The sequence below is a fragment of the Lichenostomus cassidix genome, chromosome 5 (assembly GCF_008360975.1).
Source record: "Lichenostomus cassidix isolate B80296 chromosome 5, HeHo_3.0, whole genome shotgun sequence".
NCBI classification, from domain to species: domain Eukaryota; kingdom Metazoa; phylum Chordata; class Aves; order Passeriformes; family Meliphagidae; genus Lichenostomus; species Lichenostomus cassidix.
This window is the reverse complement of record NC_139486.1, coordinates 16,522,224-16,542,890: the sequence shown is the minus strand read 5'-3', so window position 1 is coordinate 16,542,890 and position 20,667 is coordinate 16,522,224. Positions and strand designations below refer to the sequence as shown.

General features: G+C 38.0%; 1 long non-coding RNA gene across 3 annotated transcripts; it reads right to left on the bottom strand.

The window, feature by feature from the left end:
- Positions 1 to 5,354: 5,354 nt before the first annotated feature.
- LOC146436053 (uncharacterized) lies at positions 5,355 to 20,453 on the bottom strand. 3 transcript variants are annotated; one of them, XR_014852498.1, is made up of 4 exons: positions 19,955 to 20,453; positions 18,808 to 18,877; positions 18,008 to 18,060; positions 5,355 to 6,201 (listed from the first exon to the last, which is right to left on the bottom strand). It is a non-coding gene; the product is annotated as an uncharacterized LOC146436053 (long non-coding RNA). The 3 variants fall into 3 exon arrangements; XR_014852497.1 differs by lacking the exon at positions 5,355 to 6,201 and adding an exon at positions 6,818 to 10,066; XR_014852496.1 differs by lacking the exon at positions 5,355 to 6,201 and adding an exon at positions 16,931 to 17,745.
- Between the last annotated feature and the right edge of the window lie 214 nt (positions 20,454 to 20,667).

The following is a 20,667-nucleotide window of genomic DNA, read 5'->3' as shown; positions in this document are numbered from 1 at the left end:
CTGTCGGTAACCAGCGTGTGCCTGGAGGTCTGAGGGCCCTGGCAGCCTCTCAACAGCGTCAGCGAGGGCATGGGCAACAAATAACCTCCTGCAGTCGCCCTTTCGCAGCCTCCTGACCGGGGAGTCACCCGGCATAGCTGGCAGCATCACGAGCCTGCCCTCCGCACAGGAACTGGAAAAATAATTTTTTATGCTTTTACACGTCGTGCCTTCATGGGCAGGATGTTCCGCTTCTTAATTATGCATTGTCTGCAACAGTATTTCCTTTTTTTTCCTCTAGCCAATGCCTGAGTCTTGCATTGTGAGGAAAAAATAAGCACCCTATTCACTTTTTCTGCAGAATTTTATACACTATTAATATACTTCAGTAATCTCCTTCCTGGAGTGAAAAGTTTGCACTTTTTTTTTTTTTGTATGCTAAAGCCACTCCATAATAGTCTCCTTGTTGAATTTTTTAGTTTTTCTATTTCTTACACTAATACTAATGCATGACCAGAATTTCATGTAATGATTTAGATAGGTGCACAGTGAGTTTAGGGATTATATGGAATTATGATGACTGGTTTATTTTGTGCTCCTTTCCCAATACCTTCTGATCGTTCTATTTGGCTTTGGTCTTCTCCTGCACTGCAGTATCTGTCAGGAGATCATTTCTGAGTGGCAAAAGATAGTAGGTAACTACTGTGTGTAGATGATAGGATTCACTTCCCTATACACACTGCTTAAAATCTACCGAGCTGATTTTTTGGTCATTTTATAATTTATTTTTTAAATACTTCAGCAACCTTTCTCAGTCTGATTTCTAGTTGATTGTCATGAATACTTTTGCACCACCTGCAGACTTTGTCAGCTCTACAGTCACTGCGATTTGCAGCCTTTTTGTAGATGTTGATGACTTCATCCTTTAGAAAATTCTAAAACTATTTCTTAGTCCTTGTTTCCTACCTTTATTTTTAGTCAGTAAAAAGCTATTCATCCACATGAGATAAGTATATAAGTAAAGAAAGAAGAGAATTCGGAACAAAATAGTGTCTAAGGACACTGATAGTCTGGAAGTCATCAAATGAGTGGGGCCTGATTGCCAACTTGGAATGTTTGGCTTTAAATGTATGCTCACCTACAGACTCAGTTCTATCCTAATAAAAGCAAACCATCAAGCCTTTTACAGTACAGACAAAACCACAGTAGCTGCATACAACGTGAGTTCCTTTATAATAAGAAGGAATGAACTAACCAACTAGAGGAACTAACAAGTCCCTCAAGAACAGTCTGATCTGCTTTTTACATTGTTTCTACCTATTTAACATATTAAAGTCTGGTATAGTTAATTTTTTTAATTAATCAATTTTAAGGATTTTCTTCTTTGATAGGGATTTTCTTCTTTGAAAATCTTTACAATGAGTAATATACTGAACTGCCTAAACAGATGTGAGAGTGATCATTTACAGTAGATTTACAATTTGAGTTCTTTTCTTTTTGAGTTTTGATAAAAATCATAGCATTATATTTAGGGGCAAAAAAAAGCCCTCTCATGAGGTCCATAACATTTTCCTTATCAAAATGAAATTGTAGTGGATATTAGTGAATCTGATATTTGTAAAATGGGTGTCATGTGAAGCAGTAATTCGGATCGCCATTCTGGCCACAGAGCTAGAGGGACAGTTGGATGCATTTCCATGTGCCACCTTTGGCTCCCCTGAACAACCCTAATGTGATGGACTAGCAGGCTTGTGCTCCATCAGCCTTTTCAAACCTTGCTGATGTACTGAGTGCTGCCAGCATCATGTGATGATGCACTTACTTGTATCATGATTAGAATCCTTATGCAGCTTACTCATACATTACTTTAATACAATGCATTTAGCATGTTCCAAGAGTGAGGAACTGGGTGAACGTAAAAGGAGGGAGCTATAGCTGTATCTTCCTGCAGCGAGACCTGTGAAGCACAACAGCATTTCCAATAGCACAGGTTCCTGTTCTGATGGCATGCCAAGTTTCCAGCCTTACTCTACATTTTCCCAGCCCTTTTTTCCGGTTTCTTTCACTAAAAAATCCTTTTGTCTATGCCAGAGTGACTCAGATGTATTGAGATCTACTCAGTAATTTTACCAAGGGCTAATTTTTTATTGACACCCACTCAGCAGGCCGAAACATAGGTCTGGTTTCAGCTCTGCCAGGTGCAACATGGGGCTGCTGGGTTGTAATCTCAGCATCATCCCATGGCCAGCCTTGCCAGGAGAACAGCACAGAAGAAATTATCTCCTGCAGGACCATCATGTGTTTGGGACTTCAGTAGTGCTTGATAACATCCCTGTAGCTATTTTATCTCCTCTTTCTACCCTGTTGTCAGGGGACTGTGTGGGCTGGCAGCTCCTGAGCCCAGGAGTTGTGTGGGCCAGGACATGAGCTCCCCAGTCAGGAGCAGGGCACTGGGAGCACCAGGGGCAGCCCTAGCCCTGGAATCAGGCAGCATCCTGGGGACCACACCAGGCTGGGACATAGGCCCACAGGTATGCTCAGCCTGGGGGGCTGTGGCTGGGGAGGGCAGGGCTGTCGGGAGCTGGAAGTTGGCTCTGCTCCCTTTCCCTGCAAAGCTGCTGCTACACTTCCCAGCCCCTCACCCTTCCCACCTCTGCTGCTCACTTGAGGAGGGAGAGGACTGGCCTCCCTGGAGACTGGAGGTACCTCCAACCAGCTCTCCTCCCTGCCTGCTTTCTTTCCCAAGCAACCAGATTCATGCTGCTTGCATCAGCCATGGTATGGCCAGGGCATTTCACAGAGGAAAAGATGTAGGGCTCTCCATCATCTCACACTTTGCTGGTGTTTGAGAGAGGCAGCTCAAGAAGTTGTCTTCCAAGAAAAAGTTCTTAAATATCCAATATTATTCTTCCAGTCCTCAAAACTGACAGATCAAAACTGAACACAGCTGGATACAAAGGTATAATAATTTTACACCTGTCTTTCAAAAGGGCTTCTTTTGTATTTTTAAAGGGAAATCACTCATATTTAGCAACAAATTCCAATTACTAATGTTCTCTTCTGTTTTTAATTATATATTATATTACATTTACAGTAAGTATTCCAGGTGATGATATTGTACAATACTGCTATTACATTTGATGTGTCACATTTTATCCTCAAAGGACCTACTTTACAGGTCAGTATGTATATGTTTCTTAAAGTATTTTACACAGAGATTTTGAAAATTACATTATAAAAATGCAATTCCACCGCCTTCTTCTTACAATGTAATAAACAATACCTGAATAAAATCTTAGCAGTTTAAATTATTAATATAAAAGGGATATAAAGTTACATTGAAAAGGTGGAAACATTTTTCCTTCAAAGGATAAAATTAGAAAATAAACATATACAAGATGATTGATGCATTACTGTTAATATTTTCACAAAGGCTGTCAGGGCATCTTTCTAATGCTTTAATAAATCTGGTGGATTATTTACTGATCCAAGTTCTATCTGTAAAATCACTCATGTAAAGCTTGCTGGGCTATCAAATGCATGTTGGGTAGATCAGTTATTACAGGTATATTTGTGACAGGCATATGTAATAAAGATAACTTGTTCAGATACACATTCTGAGGCTACACTTCAAAAACCTAAAGGAGATTATTTTTACTTGATTTTTCAAGCAGCATGGCAGTGCTGGTTTTGAACTTTGAATTAAAGCCATGGTCAGACTGATCCTGTAGGCAAGTTTGAAATATGCATAGATTGTTTCATTATACAAAATAGATATAGCAATAAAATTAATATGAAAAGTCTGTATCAAAGCCATACTCTAAATAGGTCTATTAGGTGCTTACACATAACCCTCAGACTTGTAAAGTATTTTAAGTTCTGCTACGCATGCATGTATGCATATGTGAATATAAATCTGTACTCCTATATAGATTCCCAAAAATGAGGGTCTTGATATTGTTCCCGGTACATTTACTGGGAACAAAACACAGTAGGAGAGGAAGGAGGTATTTTGCAGACATAAGCAGAGGATTTTTTTTGCTAGAAAGGCCCACTAGCATTTTATACAAGCCTTCTCAGGAAGAAGCCTTGAGAATTTTAAGAAATTCAGAATGATCAGAACTTCCTGTATGTATCCAGACTCATGAAATTTCATCCAGTTTCCTTCTGCAGAGAAAAGAGGAGAGGAATTTTAGTCCTCAAAAAACCACAAACCAAATCAACCAACCAAACAAACAAAATAATCCACCCCACATCTGCCCTCATTTTTGGCCTATTTTTATATTTTGCATCCTGCAGTTCCACCATATTTCTTTTTAAAATACCACAGGAATAGATCCTCCTGTAAGAAAAATGCATTTGACATACTTCTTTTACTCTCAAATCAAAATAAGTGTTACATGCCATTTGGTCAGTAAACATTCAACTTACTGCATATTTTTCAGGTGATTTTATGGCTTTATCATGCAGCCACAGGTGAAGCTTCCAGTTACTTTAATGAGGTAGGGTTTTTGGTGTCTTAGGATCATAGGATCAGATGCTAATTTGCAGGAGGAGTCATATTCCTAATGAACCTCTCAAAATGCAGCCTATGAAACAGCATGCTTAAATAGTCAGCATTTAAAAAATAAATAAGCTACACAGTCAGGATTTCCCATTTTCTATTGCATTTAGCAATTCTGCATCTTCCCTGGATTTAATGATTTTTTATTTAAAATCCATACTAATTTCTCATTAGACTTATCGCCCAGATAGAGTTTATCTTGCCATTTATCCCTAATCTCCAAACTTTTGTGAACATATGTCTGAAAGGAATGGTCTGAGTCACTGAGTTCAGTCTTCTCTGCAGAAAACCTCACCACATAAGTCTGTTCATATATTCAATTTTGAAATTTGCTGGGCTTTCCTACCCACTACTCCTGTAAAGAGACAGGTCCAGAACCACTATGTTCCAGTGCTTAGAAACATCCTGACTTCTTCCTTAATTACATTCATGTTTATATCCATCTGTTTCTAGGTCAGCAATTTCCTATGGCTTAAAATAGCTCTCTGCTTCATGAGGGTGCTAACCTGGATGTAATCTATGCACAGACAGTAATCATATGCCACTCAGCCTTTCTGCTATTAATGTAATTTTAAAATTTTCATTGTTCAGTCCACTGAATTTTTTGCGCTTTTCTGAGTTCGTATTCTGAACTAGAATTGTAAACAGTCTTCAAGACACAGTGGTACTTCTCAATCTCTGCTGGAAATATTCTACAGCCCTCTATTTAACATTTAGTTGGCTGAATCATACTAGTGGCTCACAATGATCATAATTAATAATTATAATTGGGCATTTCCAAACAATTGCTTCTCCTATATGAATTCCCCCTATTATACCAGAAAATCTTGTTATTAATCCTTAAGGATATGGCCTTCTATTCTGTATTGAATTCAGCTTTACCTCCATTACTGCAGGATGCTATATCACCTGTTTTATAGAACTGAAATTTTTGATATGGCTCGTTGTGAGCAATGCCATCTGGTTTTGCCATCAGCAAGTTTAATTCGCACACTCTTATTTTTGTGTCATTGCCTTTGTTAAATAATATTGGCCAAATGTTAGTATAAGGAGCCCCAGTTGAATTCCCTCTTCGGTCTCTTAGTCCCCTTTCCAGCACAGACCTATTCTCAACCCTCTTTTAGCCACTTTTTTTTCTAATTTACATTTCTTGTGCTATTTCCCATTTCATCTAATAATCTCACAAGTACTACATTGTCAAATGCTTCACTGAGATAAAAATTAATTGTATCTAACAGGTTTCCATCATAAAAATTCTGCTGGCATTAAAATACACTCATGGTCTATCTTCAGTAAATGAACTGCATTTTATCCCATCTTCCATTTATTTCCACACTGTTCATTAATTTCAAACTCTTATTTTAAAGCTTTGTGTGTTGTTGTAGACTAACAGAATAACTGAAATTATAGCAAATATTTATAAAAATAAAAGTGAAGCTTGCTATATTGCACCACCACAACACCATAGGTGGATTAAAATCTCCACCACCAGCCACAAAACTTCATTCCCTAGTTCTTTCACTAGTCAGTAATGTTACCCATCCCTTTGAACAAGTTGAGCTCTCCTAGTTTAGCTTCCATCCCACAGTTCTTTTCACTTTGTGTATATTCTCTTCTAGCTTTGACTTTCCTTTCTACACCTTTGTCTGTTCTGAAAGCTGAAAAAATTACTCATTAGATTGAAGAATGCAAGTAGATTATACAAAACATTTAGGGCTCCCCCTTCTTTATGCACTAGTTGCAATGTGCTGCCTATATTGCTAAATAGTCCTCTGCTTTTTCTTTCAGTCTTCTGCAAGATCTAGATCTGAGTTAGGTTTGGCAAATCTTCCTTGAGTCTGCACCTCCAAGTCTCCAAATAATTTCTTTCTTCATTCATTCATTTCCCTTCTCCATTCTATACCGACCTTTTCTTTGTTTTTTACTCTGTGAAGTCAGTTATGCATCCCTCTTTCATATTTGGAATGTAAATTCCAGACATTTTTGTATTTGAGTTAGATAAATTCCAGATCTCTGCCATGTTTAAGCCTCTGATTTATTACTTCAATTACTATGTGTAATTTATCACCATTTGCTCTTACAGTATTAAAAAAGCCCTCTAAAACTTTGTCATAGCAGTTTTGTTTATTCTTCCATTTCATTTCGATTTTTCAGCCAGGTGGGGATGGAGAGAGGACTGCTCTGTTTTTTTAAACACAACCAGTTTCCTCCCCATCATTACTACCTGCATAAATTAGTCTGAAATAGCATCAGTTTGTACCCAGTTAAAAAAAACCCCAAACTTTTATTGTCACTTGCACAAGTATCTGAACTGTGGTGGCATTAGCAGCCCATGTTTTCCACTGGACAGCTGCATTTTTTAATCTCCCTTCAACTTTGTCACAAATCTTCCTCATCCCCATGTTTCGCCAACAACTGAGCTGAGATGCCTACAGCTTTTCCTTTCTCCAGTCCTCATTTCTGCTGCAAAATTACACTAATTCAGCTGCCAACAAGACCATAAACTTTCCTCAGTTTTTTAGAAAATTTCAATTTGTAAATAATATCAAATAGACATCCATTATTGGTATTGAAAAGTTTATTACAGACAATTTGTATAATGCTTGAGTTGTATGCAATCTCACCTCTCTGCCAGAATGCTGATTGCTGTCACTAGACAGCTGATATGACAGGCATTGAAGCTAGTTGATAAATACACAGTTAAAAAAAATCTACAATATAATGACCCAAAATCCTGCTGTCCTCAACTACTACACTGTTCTTTCAGCACACTGAAGATTACTAAGCTTATAAAAAACCCAACCTAATATACCTAAATTATGGATGGCATCACTAAGTCATAATACTGTATTAACTGGGACTAATCAATTATATATTTATTAAAATTTAATCCTCTGTCTTACTAGCAGTGAAAGTCCTAATATACAGACTGCAGTTATTCTGCTGATGTGCTGCTCCTTTCAACCCAAAAAGCAACAGTATGCTGCACAACCTTGAAAAGAGGAGAATGCATAGGTAAGTACGCTTGGTAAGTTCTGTAACAGCAATTGGAAATTTAATTTTCATGTAGAGAAGAAAGGACATTAATTTTATTTTTATGGTTCTTCCTCAAAGGTATGTGCTTCTTTCATGCACTTCTTTTTCACCTTACCTGTACCCCTGTGTTTTGCTACACCCATTAAATTGCATAAAAGCAGTTCTTTTGGCTCAGAAGGCTGGAACCAGTTGTACATGCATTAAATGTATTTTAGGAAGAAAAGTAAGGATGATGGCAATTCAAACCCAGTTCTTAGTGCAAGAATAAGAATAGCCTAAACCAAAATAATTTTAATGCCCATGTACCTGCATCAGGGTAAGAGCGAAAAATTTATATATAATTTTATATTCTGTAGCTTATTTTATACACATGTACAGGAGTGGAGCAGTCTGAAATTTATGAATTCCCAAGAAAATTGAATACTTCAAAAATCTGTTAGTCTGTGCCACAAACATGAATACGCACAACTTTATCAAAATGTTTGCAATCATCTTGATTCCCATGTGAGCAGGAGGCTGGACTAGAAGATATTCTGAAGGCTCTTCCAAGCTGACCCAAGCTGTAATCCTGTATGAATTCTCTCTCTCTCTCTCAAATTCTGTCTCTCACAACCACTATTCCACACCCAGACACGCACAACCAGATGACAATCCTTTGTCAAAAGCTTGTACCACAGATCTGTCTCCCATATACACTTATTCCCTTTTTGGTACCCAAACTCAGGATCATCATGACCACACATGACCATCTCATGTCATGGCCAGGCATATATTGTTCCTTTTCTTCTTCCAGACACTCAGTATTTTATACCAATCATTGATCTCACTGCCTATCCCAAATACTCTTTCCTCTCTTAATATATGTTACTTTCTTTTTTAATTCCCCACAGATTCTTCATTACTTTCACTCAGATCATAAATTTTGTTCAAAGCTGTTGGGCTTTCATGAACAACGAGTTCATTTTCACAACTGCAGCCATTATCTGAAATACTTTCTGTCCATCTGGCTGTAAGAGTTTTTTTGGACAAAGAACTTCTCACCTATTTTCATTACTTCACTTTATTTACATGAAGCGTCATGTAAATCTGGAAAACTTCTAAAATGTGACAGTTTCTTATTCCATACACTTTGCTTTGATAAACAATTCTTGTCTACTCTTTTATGATCCACATTAGATATGAGCTCTTTTCTATAATTTAGCCTAGCAATTACATCAGATTACCATTCCAAACTAGAAACCATATATATATATAAAACAGTACAGAAAATCCATATAGAAGTAAATAGGAAGGCAGATAACAATTTACACAATTAATGAATGACTTAGAGATTATTATTAGTGTTCATCAGTATAGCCAGAACAACTTCATTAAAGTACAGCTGATCATGGTAGACAATCTCATGCTGGAATCAATAAAATGCTGCACCTGTATTTCGCAAGAATCACAACCATTGATTCCTGATCTTCAGAACTGCTCAAAGTCCTAAAATCCAAAAAACACTGAAATTGTATTCTACCAACTCTGCTATCAAAAGGATATCAGTGAGTTTTAGAATTAAGTACTTCTCTTGAGCTAAGCACATTGCTGTTTTAATGAAGAAAGTACACCATATGCTTAAATCAAAAATTTCTGGCACCTTCACACTGAAAGGGGAAGCTGCACTCCACCCCAAACTATGTTACGGCCTTTGGCAGAAGCACACAGTAGCCTCATATGAACTGCGGAATCTCTAAACACTGTCAAAGCAGCCTTCATTTAGGAAGAGCTACATAAAGCAGGCTCTGCTAGGTTCATCCAAGTTCATTTATAGAACACTGTACCTTCAGTTTGTGAGTTGGTATCCCATATTTGTTAGCAAAAAAATCAGTAACACTATACTAGAAAGGAAAAAGACTCCGGTGTTGACATTATAGAAGTGCTTGAACAGCCTTAATTGTTAATGGAGGCCCTGTGCTAGAGTACCACTACAGAAATATGAACCCTGAAGACTTTAAGACCTTGTCTGTAAAGTAACTATTTTAAAATGCTAAGATCCGAGTTTTTCTTTGGCTGCTAGAAGTAATTACTTTTTATTGCTATTCAGTAAATAACTATTTGAAAAAGGTAAATTACTAGGACTAGCGGTCACAGACAAACCCAGAGAGTACATTTAAATAGTCTGCACAGCAAATTAGTGAGTTGTCAGGAAGATAGATAAGATGGGGAGGGGTGCTTAGAGAGACCACAGAGGGAAGGGAGGGAGGGAGGAAAGCAGTAAAAAAGGTCAGAGTTAGAAAAAGCCAAAAATGTCAATTAATAGCTGTAGCCAAACAGAGTTTCCTGGTGATAGAATTTGTTCTTCTCAAGTAAAAAGAAATAGAGTATTTTAATGTGTTGTTTTTCCCTATTGTTCAGCGCTGTTCTTCCCTGGGGTTGCCAGCTGTGTTTTGGTAGTCAGATGGGGTGGGAGATTTCTCCAGCGGCAGATTCTGACATCTTTTTTCCCTGTCAAGGAAAGAGCTTGACAGTCATCAGTTCCGTTGCTTGTCAAAAGGGAATCTGTTTGCTCCGTGTCAAAGTGCCTGCTCTGCATTTATTCCCTTTGTTTGGATTTTTTTTCCTTTTCAGTTATGTTTTCTGCACACGATTTCCACCCTCTCAAGAAAAACCACAGTTAGACCTATCACATGGCACTCCTAGAAGGGATTTCTGAGCCCTGATCATCAGTCTCCCTCCAGCCAGTACATTTTTCCCACCCAGAAGTGGGGTGGAGCGAGAGACGTAGCTCCAAGGACAAGAAGGCATTTATTTCTCCGCAATTTCTGGCCCTGCCACACCCGGCTGTGGGGCAGAGGGCCCCCGCAGCCACTTTATTTGTAGCCTTTTCTCCACTAAGGCGATGACAAAGATGACTGGCAAACCCGAGGCCCTATTGTTTCTCATTCCCAACAAGCAATGAAGTGCACAGTGGTGCATGGCTTAGTGAAGCAATTGAGTTTTTCAGAGTACTGTGTGGGATTTGTAGCACTGTAACCCTGCACTTTTCTAAGTGGTGGTTCAGTACTAAAATGAAGATATCTTTTTGCATCAGCTGAAATAAAATAATTCTATTTATTGATGCCATTCCTAAATTATTTTATTTGCAAGGGAGAAAACACCTTCTCTCAAATCTCCAACTACCTAATTTTTTCTTTTTTTATTTAACATTGCACCATCTCAAAGCATGTTTAGTGATCATGAAAACATTGTTTTATTTGAGATTGCTCCTAATTTACAATGGTATAGTTATTAAAATTAATGGAATTACAGAAATACAGCTAAACTGTGGCTACTGTTCCATCATAAAAAATGGCAGTAGTAGCTTAAAAACTTAATACCTTATGCCCCTCAGCTGTGCCAACACAATTGCTTGCAGGGCTTCTTAAATAAGGTTCATTTAAAAAGCTGCCAGCTCTAAGTCAAGGAACTGACTAGAGTTAAAAAACAATTATTGATCTTGATAATTGCTAGCACATTCAGTTGCTAGAAAAACTGAATGGCTGGCATGCCACAGGCAAAAGAGAGAACAGGAGCAGGGAAGCAGGAATACCTCATGCTGATAGTGGTGCCTGGACAGCAGTAAAATGACAGCCTGTGCAAGATCAAAACTGAGAGCAGGATTGTAACACCCATTGAGCTAATTCTCAATTATCCATGATTAGATGATCTTCATAGCAGATTATCTGTGCCACAAATGTAAAACCAACCACCCTGCATCCAGCATAGGTATTAGCTGAAGCCCAAGACTGTGCAAACGTCTTGCAAGACTGTGCCTGGCTTGGAAACAATACCTGCACCTTCATGCAGAGACAGAGACCATAAATTCTGTCAAACCCAAGTGGCCTCTGTGAAAAAACAGCTGAAGTTTTTCCTCACCGTGTTCCCAGAACCAGGAGTGACAGACAGCATGCTGCAGTCACACCACATTGCTTCCCCTCAGGAACAGCTCAAACCTAGCCGGGCTTGAGGCCAGCAGCAGCCGCCTTCATGTGGAAATGATCCCCAGCAGGCAGGATTATGGGAGGCCTTTTAGGTCAGGTGAACACGATACACATGCACAGATCCAGTCTGGATATCTGACCCAACAAACTCTCCTACAGGGAACTAGGGAGATAGCATAAAAACATTAACAGCAAGAATCCTAGCCAGTTTCTGGAGGAAAGTATGGGAGCGCAATGAAAAGGCCAAAATGTCATAGGTGACACCACCACTGAGTCATTTACACTATAAAGTATTACTTGCAAAAGAAAAGGGAAACATTACAATTAGGAGGAGTAGCATGTTGAGAAGCATTCCATCTTTGGGTCAGCTCCAGCCCAATTGAGCTGGATAACACTGAGGATTCGGCTGAAGATATAAGGTGACTCTTTCTTGGTTGTCTGTTACAGTGGTAACACTGCTTACAAGCACAGTTGTTTTCTACAAACTATGACAAAACAGTCACCTCTCAGTGTGGAAGTATGTTTTAGTGCCGCATAGTAGCTTTGTAGCTGATTATTCTGTTTTATTTGTATTGCACCATAATTGTGCTAACCATTTTGCATTATTTTAAAAGAACATTGTTTGCCATAGGAAAGCAAGCCAACTTACAAGTAAGCACAAGTAATTTTACTTTCACATAATGGCTATCACGCTTTGCCTTTAATGGATCATCAAAAATTCACAACTAATTACTTTCATTCTTTGCATATATTCAGATAAGTGCACAACTTCATAAAAACAAGTCAGCTTCAGGACTTGCAGTTCTGTATGTTTTGCCTGCCCTGTATAAGCAATACCAGCAAAGCCAAACAGGCTGCTGACCTGTTCCTGTGTTGCAATCTTGTGGAATATTATATTCTCTAGAAGCATCAATTCCCTTTGGCCCCAAGAGTTGCCCAGATTTCTACATATTTAAGGTTGTTTCCATTAGGAAAAAAAACTGATGAAATTTGATCTGATCCTTGATTTTTTAGGAATAATGGGCATTACAACCTGATCTATGGAGCACAAAGAAATTCATGTGAATAGGAACAATTTATTAATTTGTAGTTCCCAACTCTCTGTAGGCAGCAGCATCCGAAAAATCTTCCTTCCAGCATTTCTGATGCCACACAGACAGAATTAGAGCAGCTTCTCAATGACTTCCTCAGTTCTTAAATTATTTCTAAATCCTCAGAAAATCAGGAACTGATTTTGACCCTCTCTTAACTCTTTGACCCTCCTACTGTCTGCACCTGCACGTGACCCAGGGTGAGCACATTTTCTATTGCCCATTATATAAATCAAAGTTGTAATTGTTTCTTGTGGTCTCTGAATGGAAAGTGGCTCTCATGATCCCTACTTTGAACAAAATGGTTGAACTGTCCAAAGCCCAACACAGTCAACATGCTCTTCAGACTTCATTTTTTCATACTGTCAAACAGATCCCTTTGGCATTGTACGGAATTTCCTATCTTAGCCAGACAGCACAGGCAATCCCATGTGGCCATCCACTGAAGCCAAGAGAATTACTGCAGGGATGGATCTGGCAGTACAGCATGTTGAACTGAATTCCCTTAAGCAAGAAATCAGCACAAATGTACAAATCCAACTGTGTCTGAGGGCTCTGTTTTGCAGCCATCTGTACAGGCTTTTATTGTTAAATAGAAGTAAATCAAATGCTGGACTAAATTATACTCATTGGTTTATGTGTGAAGGTAAAAAACATAAATAATTATGAAAGCTGAAAATAACTAGATAAAGCTGGTTTGAATTATTAGAAAACCCAGAAAACATTATGTTTGAGTAAAACACTAAGCATCCACCCTAAGACATGTTGACACTGCAAATTAACACCACAATCCCAATATGGTATCATAAGCTAAAAGACACAGCTAGCTGAAGGCAGTTTGCTGTATGTCAATTTCTCAGACAAAACAAGAGAGCTGAAACGTTTCCTCCTCTGTAATGGTACATAAAATCTTGCATCATTTTTGTAGAAGAAAGAATGTACTTGATTACTGTTTGTCAAATCAATTAGTGACTGCATGGTCAAACACACTGCTACACAAATCCACCAAGGTCAAGAATTGAGTAAATTCTGAAAATTAATACCAAACTATCTGCAGCTTCAGTTGTTCACAATATTCTGGAAGCCTTTTTACATGTCATGCTTCAAATTAAAGAAAATCTCATACTGTTAAGGTTAAGAATACAATCCTTCATGGGGATGGACTGTTTCCTCTTACCAGCAGCAAGTATTTCATTCAAGGACCTGATCTTGCCATAGCTGTAAAAAGATACTGACCCAGTCTGATCTCCAGTCTGATGTAGAACAATATCTTCTACACAGCAACCTCTGAGCTTCCTGTGATCTCCCTGTTGTTTTGGAGTTCAAGAAAGCAGATTGGATGCCAATTTCAGGGGCTTTTTTTGTCATTTTGCTTTATCAGTAACAACTATTTTAACAATAAGGCACATAAATACTGACAGGAATTTATAGATTTTTTCCTCAACATAGTAACTCAACTATGTTTTAATCTCTGCAGTCACATTTTTTTAAATGCAGCTTTGCACAAAAACTTCATCCACATTCTGCTTTCACTTATATTTGGGGCCAGCCTGTGACCAATTTAAGCAGAGAAACACAGTGAGAACTTAAGCGCTGAAGTGGTCTCTGATTCAGACAAGATGGGTAATCCTGTTAATTAACAACATTATTTTTGCCTTTTTAACACTCTTCAAATAGCAAAGAAGGCTACGAGTAGAATATATGCAAGCTGTGGAGCAATTGCCACTGCAAAAGTAGTTCCAAGCAGTCACTAACCATTCACACTGCGAAGTCTTCCTGTATCTCCAGTATGCTCTGGCACAGAGCAGTTTCTCTGCAGCCTGAAAGATCCTCCACCCCTGGAGCTGTGGACAGCGACTAAGACCATCCAGCTGACAGGCAGTGTTTTGCTGCTGTCCAGGTTAGCAGCTCCTGCCTCTGCACTGTCATTGCCTTCACTGTAGACACCTAGTCAGCATCACCTTTTCCAAGACTCTGGGACCATGATAAGTTTGGAAATGTGACATGGATGGAGTGTAGGCATATGAGGAAATGAAGCTGGCTTCTTTTTCTGGAGATGGAGGAAGCAAGTTAAAATTTGGGACCTCAGTATATGATGCATGGACACAGGTACAGAAGCAGCATAAGAGAGTCCGTGTGGAAGCATGAATTTTCCTGCACATCCATCCCATCAGTCTGGAGAAAGAAGTTTGATGCTACCAGTTGCACCAAAAGCCTGCTCCTATCCAGTGGATTAATCCTGAAAGCCCCTGCTCTGTATCAGTCTGTTTTGTTGTCATGGAGTCTATGCTAGGATGGATAACAAGTTGAAGTTTACATCCAGGAAGTCAATCACATGCTGAGACTGATCAAACCAGCACCACAATGAAAGAAGGCTCAGAGCCATAACCCCTTGCCACAAAACCTGTGACAGAATTACATCAAACAATTGGAGCAACAGGGTACTATAGAAAAAGCTCAGTATATAACAGCCTAGTTTTAAGAAACCAGACAGGATAGGGCACACAACTATAGACTGCAGGGCTTTCCATAAAGCAACTGGCTCTTTAAGAGCCCCTGGTTCCCAGCACAGTAAATGCTCTTCTGTAGGTGGGTGTGTCAGCTACATAAGTGTTGGTCTTTATGAACCTGAAACAAGTGCATGAGAAACCACAGTTTGCATTTATTTGGAGTGGAAGACAATATACCTTTTATTACCTACTCCAAGATTTTAACCATGGCCCCATCTTTGCCTATGACATGTTAGCAAATCAGCTAGAATCAGTGATCTTCCCACCCAAAGTAACAATTTTACAGGATACAGACCATACTCTAAAGGGAGTACATGAGGAAATGATTCACTAAAGTATGAATTCTATCATCCAGCATTTACTGGAATTAAATATTAGTGGTCCACCCAGCATTTACTGGAATTAAATATTAGTGTTGACTTTAAATGGCAGTGATCAAGTCAAGAAGTTGCAGTTTAATGTACCTCATGGATAGGAGGACACAGAACCATTCCAGAATCTGTATTAACAGAGATACAAAACATTCTGGCACCTTCTAAGTAAGGCTAGTAAGTGGCTACCAGAATGGCTAAGACACATTGGGAGATAACATTTATTTCAACAGCATGCAAGGAAAGGATTGCCTGTGATAAAAGTGCTGGCAACACGTATTGTAGACACATCCCTTCTTGGGTTTTGGTGGGGTTTCTTGTTGTTTGTTTGTTTGGGTTTTTTTTTAATGGTACAGTACCTGTTAAACAAGCAACAGCCGGCCCATCTCAAGGAAGGTAAATTACTCTGAGAAACTCATCAAGTAGATTATATTGGTCCTTCCTGAAGGCTGGAAATACATTCTCACAGATTAGTATGAAGTCAAGAACTGATAGGAGGTGATAATGTTACAGTAATCTTAAAACCTAAAATTAAGCTAACTTTAACTATATGTAATACTGGATGGGAAATTGCAAATTATTTTAACAGTAAAATTAAGTGGGTACTACAGACATATAAAACAACCAATCATACTTTAAGGGCTCCTAAGAATTACACTCAAATTGTAAACAATGAGAACAACATGATAGTATTCAGCAATTTTCCCATAAACACTGCTAATAATCAGTAGGAAGTCAATGGAAATGGACAAAATTAAGATACCACTTGTTCCTGATTGCGTATCTTATATGCAACTAGAATTGTTTATAAAACAACCAAAACAACCTCTTAACAAAGGTACTCCTTTAATTAATGCAACTGCATGATGGATAAGAGCCCATGATTATTGCTTCAAAATTAATGAAATGAACACACATTTGAACTTAGCCAACATAGGTGCTAGTGCATGGAACAAGACTTGTGCTGAATATAGTGTCTTTCTCAATGGTGGCTACAAAAACCACACACTAATAGGACACAGGAATAAAAGGAGTACCATGCAAACTTTGCTGGGTGGAATTGGAATTGAATTCATTTAATACAGAAACTCTACCAAATAGATTCTCAATATTGTAAGAACTGAAAGCTGTGATAATCAGAATGACTGCAAGCTGGCTACTGACAGCTTTACGAACTTCCATACAAGTTTGGCAAGGTACCTGGCACCTTTAGTGACACACTAATCTATCACTGTGCTCCCCATTACTAACCCCTGAAACCATACCACATGAAGCCAACTGTGCTTTATCTTGCTCTCTGTATCAACTAACTAGCATGTATCAGGTTAATAAAATTTGAATAACCAGTGAAAATAGTCAAAGACAAATCTTAGGAACAATATTCCCTAACTTGGTAAGAGGCAAATTCAACGGAGGATAGCTTAAAACTATTTAATAAAATATTGAAGATTATATAATACAGCTACAAAGGAGTTAATATTGCAGTTGTTAGGAATTTGTCAGATGAGTGCCACTCATATAAAAATCATACCCTTATGCCAAATTGTTGTCATTCCTAAAGTCTTTCATAAAAAGATATGGACACATACAGTAGCAAGAAATTGTTCGCATTGTAATACACATGCCATCAATTAACTTAGCAAACACTATGCTTAGTGGATATCCCGCTGAGGATGCACCTGCCTGACAATGCCTAGAGCTCAGAATTCTGCAATATGAAATACTCCTCTGGTATCTGCATCTGGCAGCACATCTCCAGTGAGATGTGTATATGGCAATGGGTTTGAATGTATGTCTGTATCCACCTTCAAAACTAAACACTTTGAAGGTACTGTAAATTTTGGACATCAAAACAACTGCTGCTATCATATGGTATATATGGTTTACAGGATACAGTTTGCAGATTTACAGGTTAACTTCTTGTTGACTGAAAAAAAAGTCTTATTTTGTACTGTTTAACACAAACATGTGTTAAATGTTTGGCACACATGTGGCATGACCTTTAAGATACAAGATGACTTTTTCAAACAAAATTACAAGGCTGCCTAACATCTGTCTGAAACTGGAAAACCTTCAGATGAAAGACAAAAATTGATATATGACAAAAATGAACTGACTGAAGTAGTGAAAACCAATTATACTAAGTCTTCTTTGTGGTGGTAAGCAGTACTTCACATCATCAAATTCAGTTGACAGTAATCTAAATGGCAGTTTGTGCTTAGTGTCTTTTTCCTGCAACAGTATCAGAGTAGACATGAATATTTGCAAATTACACTGAATGGAGAAAGTATAATGCAGAGTGTTTTCTAGTACAGGTACAACTCAGAAAAATCAGGCATCCTCCTAAGCATTTAGATTCCAGGCACTACTAGATTTTCCAGCAGCTGGTAAAACTCTGCAAAACTTCACTGAATGCTGGACAATTTGCTTAAGTGTTCCATGACAATATCTGACTGTATCACAACCATTTAGTTCAACCACTTTCCCAACTCACCTCAGACTTCTCAAATGCAAAGTAATAAGGTCTTCTGGCAAAATCCTTTTCACCTAAAAATAAATTTGCACCAGTTAAAGAGAAAATAATGTATAATAATACTTGAGGTACTAATTATAACATTCTTGTGTTCTTGTGCATTTGTTCTTGGCTGACCCAAAAGTCACTTGTCAAGTTTATCTGACATCAGCTTTTATAAATATAGAAAATAAAAACAAACAAACAAACAAGCATCATTTTAGCAACTTTAACAGCTTTGCCAAAATTTAATCACTTGGGCTTAAAATTGCCATGATGATTGTCTTCTTTGGCCTATACAAACTTAATTCAAAATTGTTCACAATAATACTCTAATAATAACAGCTGCAGAAAAGCCCATAGAGGAATTAATAATTTCATCTTTAGAACAGGACTTGACTAGCTTGCAGCAAATACAGCACAGTTACACTCCAAACAAAGAGGCTAAAGCAAAATTCTGAACAGCTACTCACTAAATAGCACCATCTAACCTGAATGCTGAATCAGACAGATTAGACAGTGTTCCCCAGAAAAACTGCATGTGATGTTATTCCAGGCTGTCACATAATGTAAACAACCAACTTCAACTCTTCCCAGCTTTTATATGCTTGAACTTGCAATGTAATACCTTTATTTGATTGTGTGTTCACATATGTACACTTGCATGCACACATAAATCCCATAAATATACAAATCAAATAGAAACAATGCATCCAAATGGTGAAGTTTTAGAAGAAAGCACACATTACACAAGCACACAAGAAAAAATTCAAACTATTCACCTAGCATGAACATGCAGCCTCCACATTCTGTTATCTGGCAGTACCATTCAGGCTCCATAAGATGGCAGACCTGCATACATTTAACAGATGCTGGTGTAACGACATTGCTGTAAATACATTGTTTTTAAAATGGTTGCTTTAAATGGATAGGACATGTTTTCAGTCAGGATGTTTTGAATGTGATATATTTAGAACTGTAATGAACTCTGCTTACTACTCCATATTGCCTTTGCCACACATTCTGATGGCTTTGGATATGGCCCACATAAAGCACTTGTAAAAAAAATAAAAGGTAGCATCATCACTCAGAGCTGAGTGATTGGGAACTACCATGACTTGATCAATGTAATTCTTTCTAGTAAACATGTAATTGTTTTTTATTCCCATTGATTCGTTCTAGAACTCTTGGTCAATGTAAGCAAACTCTTAGAATATAATTGCTGCCCTGAACACACCTAAGCCCTTGAGGTTATCTTTTAAACAGTCTGCTTTATAGGAGACTGTTTGAGGCAACAATGACTTACTTGTTAACCCTGAGATTGGAATACTTATTTCCCATTGAATGATGGGATGATGTAACTTCTCAAACCTTTTTTCATGTTCTGACATTAATGTAGTACTATAATTTGTACAGTCATTATAGTAAATTAATACAACAAATTTGTTTTATGAGTCATGTAAGGTTGTTCTGGAAAGTATTCCAGAACAAGGTGATGCCTTTAGCAATGCTTTATACCAATTTTCTTCCCATTTGTTAAGACCTCAAGCTGGTTTAGACCTAAGGTTTTTAATTTTTTAAAAACATTATCATACTTTAAATGACCGGGTAAGAAATTGAATGAGTTTGCAGTCTCACTTTTATGTTTCACTTTAGCAAACTTGCACTCATAAATGTTATAATTATACAGGCATATCATTTTCCCATAAAGGTTTCATTGCACTTGTTCCACTTGGCTACGATTACAAGGAAAAGTGGCTAGATTGTTTTTAATATTTTTAAAGAGTTCTTTGGAAAAAATACCGTAAGAAGTGTTCATGCCAGCAGGAAAGCAGTTTGTACTCAGTAAGGCTATGAAAAGGAAATCACGATAATTTTAAATTAAAAGCTGATCTACTTCCTAGTAAGCAAATGGAAAAAGCAAATTACCAAGGAATTTAACTCAAAATCCCTCCATTAGCACACCAGGAATGTTACCCTGAAAACCGTTGTTAGGAAGAAAACTTTCACTTGAGTGAAAAAATTGGGCTGTTATGTTCATATGCAAATTTGTAATTTTTTCATATGTAAACATGCTCTTTAATAATTGCTTAGCAGTGAAACCTTATTTAAAACACTGCTCCCTGACACATTCACAGGCTTCTTTGCTGACTCACTCTTCAAGAATGGGATTTTGAAAAAGAGCAATGAAAACGCTCCAGTAACAGGAATACTGAAGAATTTCGATAATGAGTGTCTGTAACCTACTTCTACCTTTACACCGTTATTGTTTCAAGCTTCACAGATGTGCCAGGAAGTTCTTGCCGGTTTGAAACCCCCATCGTTTTTAAAGCAGTAATTTAAGCTTCTTATTGGTGCAGAAACGACGTTGTTTGCTTCTGGTTTATCTATGCTTATTTCAGCTAGAGGCACACAAAGAACCCACACAAGTGGTTATGGTATCTCTGTAGCTCCTTATGCAACAGGGCTGTAGTGGGCTTTGGCCAAGCCCAAGGGGGCTACCAGTCCCACATGGATGCCGGCCAACCTCGCGTGCCTTGGCAGAGCTTCGCAGTTTGGGGCAAATTTTGCAGAAGCATCTCTTTGTGTTGAAAGATTTTGCAGCGCTTCAGCGAGACATTTCAGCGATCAGTCATCACTCC